Source organism: Diachasma alloeum, unplaced genomic scaffold, assembly GCF_001412515.2.
Source record: "Diachasma alloeum isolate Michigan unplaced genomic scaffold, Dall2.0 Dall_scaffold_00256, whole genome shotgun sequence".
Lineage (NCBI taxonomy): Eukaryota > Metazoa > Arthropoda > Insecta > Hymenoptera > Braconidae > Diachasma > Diachasma alloeum.
The window spans coordinates 181,943-187,961 of record NW_021680401.1 but is presented as its reverse complement, the minus strand read 5'-3'; positions in this window follow the sequence as shown (position 1 = coordinate 187,961).

The following is a 6,019-nucleotide window of genomic DNA, read 5'->3' as shown; positions in this document are numbered from 1 at the left end:
GATTTTCCAAAGTATTCAAATTTTAAATCGATATTCCAAAAATGCATAAATATCATTCTATTCCACCCTCCACTCGAAACGACACGACTCAATCGGAGCTGAGCTCTAAGCGTTGAGCCACAGCTCAAACTCAAGTGCCGGGTTATGCCGTCTGATGAGCGTACGACTGTGAGCCGGTATGGAGCGGCGTGTCGCGGCGTGTCGCGGCGTGAACTCGGGTCAAGCGGCAAGCCGAGGCCGAGCTCGCGCTCACCCGAGTTGCGGCTGAATCCCCGGTTGAATTTCTACCCGGGAAGAGGGGGAGGGGAATTTAGTGAATTTTTTTCTGACAATTTCCTCCATTCTGATTCTGACCAATCAGAGTGCGGTATTCGGGGTTACGGGATAGATTTCACACCGATAATTTCCCCGGCTGCAGCGAAATTATCAGACTGATTTGGGGGGCAAGGGGGGGGGGTGCATAGAGAATTCACAACCGAAAAAATTGAGTCTGTGAAATTTTTAAAGATATCTCTGAAACTGAGGGAAAAATTGGGGGGAGGAGGGTTGTACATCGAGAATTCAATACAACTTCCCCTCCCTTCCCCCAAATTTTCAAGAAAAATTCGCTATCTCCCTTACTTTTGGAGATATTTTGGGGAAACTCAGCGACTCAATTTTTTTGGTTGTGAATTCTCAATTTACAACCCCCCCTACCCTCTTTGCAAAATTGTCCTTAAAAAATTGTAGAAATTTGCTAGATTTTAGAAAATATTTTTTCTAAAATTAAGTATATTTTGGTTTAAAATTAATCCCCCATTATGATCATCAATTTTAAAAGATTTTTTTCTAAAACTTAGAAAAAAGTTTCTAGGTTTTAGAAAACTGAAGGTTAGAAGCCACGGTTTCTAAAATTTAGAAACTTTTTTCTAAAACCAATTCACTTTTGCTCTCTGTGTTTGACCCTAATATTCGGACCCTAATTTGTTAACCTCCACTTTGTGACCCTTATATTTTGACCCTTAGTGCCTAACCCTTATATTACCCTTAAGAGGGCTTGCTATAACCCGGCCAGATACAAAACAATTATCTCCGAATTGAAATATCCATTCCCCAATTGAGTATAATATACTTGAATCAAGTATATTAAATGCTCGAATCAAGAATAATATTCTTGAATCAAGTATATTTTATATTCAATTCAAGTATTTTTTTTTCCGTGTATGTTCATATGAGGCCAGGTCGATAGAAAAATTACGTACCGGACTAACGTATAAATTCACTGAGAATAACTCGGGAAATTTACCCTTTCTCAACGGATATTTTCCGCGAAAACTCACGAACATCAATCCGTCAGTTGAATTTACGGTTCAATTCTATAAAATTTCCGAAATTAGAACGGAATATTCATCTTTTGCCTCGAAGTTTTGTCGAATTCCCCATAAAAATGACCAAAATCAACATCCTGCCACACGAATACTTGTGAGTTGTCACCCAATTTTTCCCCATGTTTTTTTCGTGTATGTTTTAACGAGAGGAAATATGCTGGAATTTGTCTAAAGGAAAACTGTATGCTATAATTTTTTCCATCAGGGAATATACTGGTTTCATTAATAACATAATGCTCATGGAATAAATGTAATCGTTAGTGGATTAGTCAACGTTTAATTTGTATATGCAATGATTTACTTCATTATTGCCTGTACGTTGTCTGTTATTTACGAGACTAATACAGTTGTCGAAGAGATAATGGCCAAAGGAAAATGTTTGAACAACAAGAAATATGGAATGCTTGTTGGTCGAGGAATAATTATTCATGGTATTATCTACGATTCCTTGGAGTTAACGAGGAACAACTGCTTTTTCTTCAGGTGTAAACATGTCCAAATCTGGATATGAAAATAACTTCATTATTTCCTATTGAATAATCAGGAAATTGAGAAAATGTGGAATGCATCTTCATTTTATCAACAAAGTTTTTTGTAGTATAAACGGGACGTGGCAGATTATCAATTGAGTCATCAACGGCTGATTTTTTGCATTCCAATTGAGTCATTCTTGTTGACTAGAGTAGAGGAAATATCATTAATTTTCATCAGATTGAAGTGAGTCGGAAGAGTGATTAGAAGAGTTTAAAAACCATATCTAATAGTTCATCATGCTCAATCAAATAATATTTTTTAGCTGCGCACAACGGAAAAACTCCAGGAAAAGTTAGGTAACATCTCATGTAACAAGAATTTATTTGGAAATTTAAGGAAAACTGTCAACAGGCAAAAAGTGAATATTTCCTTTTAATTCAGAAAATTTTATTACATTAAAGTGTAATTTTAATCCACGTAGATATCCGCAAGTTTTCACGGAGAAAGTACGTTGAAGAGGATAAATTTCCTGAGTTATTTTTCGTAAATTTTCATGTTGGTCCAGTCCGTATTTTTCCTATTAAGCTTTCCCTCATGTAAAAATACGGGAACACGCGCGAAATAGATTAAAATCATCTTCTGGCTCACAATTACTTCGTACAAAGACATCCAAATTTATACTCATACTTCCTGAAAATCGGCGCCAAAAGCAATCTTTTTTGTGAAATCAACATCCTTTCCTACAACGGCATTTTGGAACATAATTTTTACATTATTTTCATGATGCTTTGTTGAAAAAATTCTCTCCATGCAGTTCCAACTTATAGTTACACGAGATAGGAATAAATATATTGAACCTTCACGTGCTTCGAGAACCTTGACACTAGTGAAGGGATCCACAAAAAAATTGAGAGGCCATAGGAATGCTTCCAATAACGAGACGAACTAGAGCGAGTCTTATCGTGCAAGAATATCGACAGCTTAATAACAGACAAGCGTAAATGCTATGGATTTTCTATATTGATCCTCTTGCCTGTTATTAAGATGTCATGCAATATGTGAGAAGATTGATCTGTTCCACATGTGTACGATGAGAGCGTTCTCATAAAGGATTTCGGTAATAACTTGGACTACGTTCTTAAAGACCTATACGTCAACATCGAGGTCAATAACACACAAAAAGAAATCCATGACAAACATTTGAATATACTCAACTACTTCATTTTCCGGTGCTAGAAGGTTTCATCTATAGTTAACGAATTCCACATACCGGTTCTTCTCGATTTCGTTTTTCAACTTTCTTCTATTTGAGCGATTGCACCAAATTCCGATATAAAATATTGCCTCCAAATTTTTGGTATTATTATTTTTATTTCCTCGTTGTGAAATACAAGTAAAAAGAAAAAGAATGAGCACTGCCGGAGCTCTATAACTCAATAATTTACAGAGATACCACAGATTTAATTTTTTGGTCTCCTAAACTAATTTTTTCAATTGGTATGATGCAGTACGATAATTGATTAAAAAATATTTGGAAATGTAGATATGATAGTAAATTTTCTCCATTTTGCGAAGAAAATATTATTTTTAATGTCATGATTAATTTTATTGTGAAAAGTACAAAAAGAAAGTTCGAAACCCATTTCATGGTGACCCACACAATTTTATTCAATTTTTGTTCTTCTCATCGTAAACTTCAGAAAATTTGCGACCCGAAATAAAAATTCTTTTTTAGTGCTATGAAGAACTTAGGGTTATAACAGGGGAGAAGAAGAATTTGTTTATTATTGTGGATTGCAATGGAAATCTTTGGAATTTCAAACCAATATTTTGAAAATACTTTGAGTTTAATCAAATCTGCTGATGACATGAATTAGACAAGTTCACCAACTATCAGTATACCTCACGAATTTGAATCCTTTGAATATCATGTGCAATTATAGGATTTCACAAAAAATTCGATACCTGGCTTCAATTCCAAGATATTAAAAAAACTGTCTTCCAATAAAAAATAAACTTTCCTTCTTTTTCTTTGATAGGGGCATCAGATTGCGAGCAATCATGATTATTTCGAGATAAATGAACTTTTCATTACGTTTAGTAATTATTTGTCACGTAGATCAGGTGCTAATAACAAAAATGCGTTTATTTGTTCATACTACTATTCTGCCATTTATTGGTGGGTAACGGAGCTCATAAGTGGAAACTTCCAATCCCTAAAAAACTTGGAAAAAATGTTTCCCTTACACTGAGAAAAAAAATTTCTAATATCTGAAACATATTTTCTTGAGAGAAGTAAATTATTTTTAATGGCTTAAATCTCAGAATGTGTGCACTTCACGGAACTCGAATAAATTTTGATTCATCACTATCGTTCCGCGTTACGTCATGAATATTTTACATATTGCAATATTGGAAGTGCATAACGAAAAAATCATGAAAACAATAAAAACTAGAAGATTGACGATTCTTCTACGCGATTTAAGTAAATTCATTTGCGACAAAATCATACTTGAGTACAAGAATATTTTAAAGCGTGAGGCCTTTCTCGGGTCATGTGAGTTGAGATGCCTGAGAGAATTAAGCAATTGAAGAAAATTTACTTGTCTCAATAAAATATGTTTCAGATATTAGAAATTTTTTTTCTCAGTGTATGTTTGTGATTAACGAATTAGTTATCGTCGTTAGGAATCATTTTTAAAATTGAATTTTTCGGTTAATCTCACGAATCAGGTGTTCAATTCACTGGAATTCGCCGAAAGCTTCTGCTGAACATTCATTAATATAATCTTATGGAACTTTCCTTCACAAGACTAGTGGAAGTCCATAGACTATTCGAAGTAGCGTGATAATATCCCCTACCACCTAGTGCTATTTAGTTTTTTGCGAAATTACATAAATCATTGGACATTACGACTTAACTACCGGTCTTATCATCCACGATGACTCGCATAGTTCTTATTCTCATGGTCATTTGATAAGAATGACAAACATACATTATCCAGATAGTAACTGAGATTTCCACGTGTTAAAGGAATACAGCACTCTCATTTCTCTGCAAATTGCTTTTATTGATCATGGCCATACAGCTGACAATAATCGAGACCCACTTAGGTAACTCGATAGGTAATCCTACCAAGTTTGAAGATTCTATGTCGATTATTTGTCAAGTTATCATGTGTACAAGTAATTTCAGTGAAAAAATTTGAAAGAAACAAGAATAAAACTACATTACTCGGGGGGGGGGGCATTCTTTTTTTTTCGATTTAGTTGAATAGGTATCATCATGATGAGTATTTAAAACAAGCAGGAGTTCGAGCCGATCCATATGACTGTTACTTTTTATGTGTTTAGGCTTTTTCTGTTTCTATTTCTACCAAATCCATTGGTAGTAAGCTTCCGAATGGATCCATAACAATCCCCTGTCCTCGCAACAGACGTACAACTGTAACTTTTCATCGTATTGAATTTTCTAAAAATTAATCACCAAAAACTCAAGTTGTCACATACATGCATATAGACATGACTCTAACAACATCATTTTTTCACGTTTCATAACATTCTAGACCATTGGCAATGAAAATGATCAAATCAGTTGATTTATCAACTTATTTTCTGTATACAGACCCACCCAATATATGCATGGTGGATAGGGCGAGCATAATTGGAAATTATGAAAAAGAAAATAAACTCTCAGGACATCCCTTGAAGCTCCGGAATTGTAAAAATCCCCGATCTTTACAAAATTTGATTTCAGTTTAGGACAAAAACTGTTTTCAGATAAATTGCTCTATGCCAAAATGTATTGAATCGATCAGCCTAAAATTTTACACACTAGTGTGACTCAACTATTACTCAAAATTTTGTTTTTTTTTCCAACTTCTACGTGTATTGTGGAATGTCAAATCCAGTTTGAGAGGTTTAGAAGGACGCGAATTTCTCGTAAACTTTGTATGAACGGGTGTTCATATTTTGATCATTCTCGATAGAGGACATTGCGACGAGGATTAAAAAAAAAAAATTCAATTCGACCAGTAGTTTAGGAGGTATTGAGCATAACATATTTTCACAAAAAGTTGAATATCTGTTAAACTAGTCCTTCGATTTCACCTCTCCACACTAGCAACCTGTAGTACCATAAGAGTTAGAATCTTACCAAATTTCAGCTTTCTATCTCA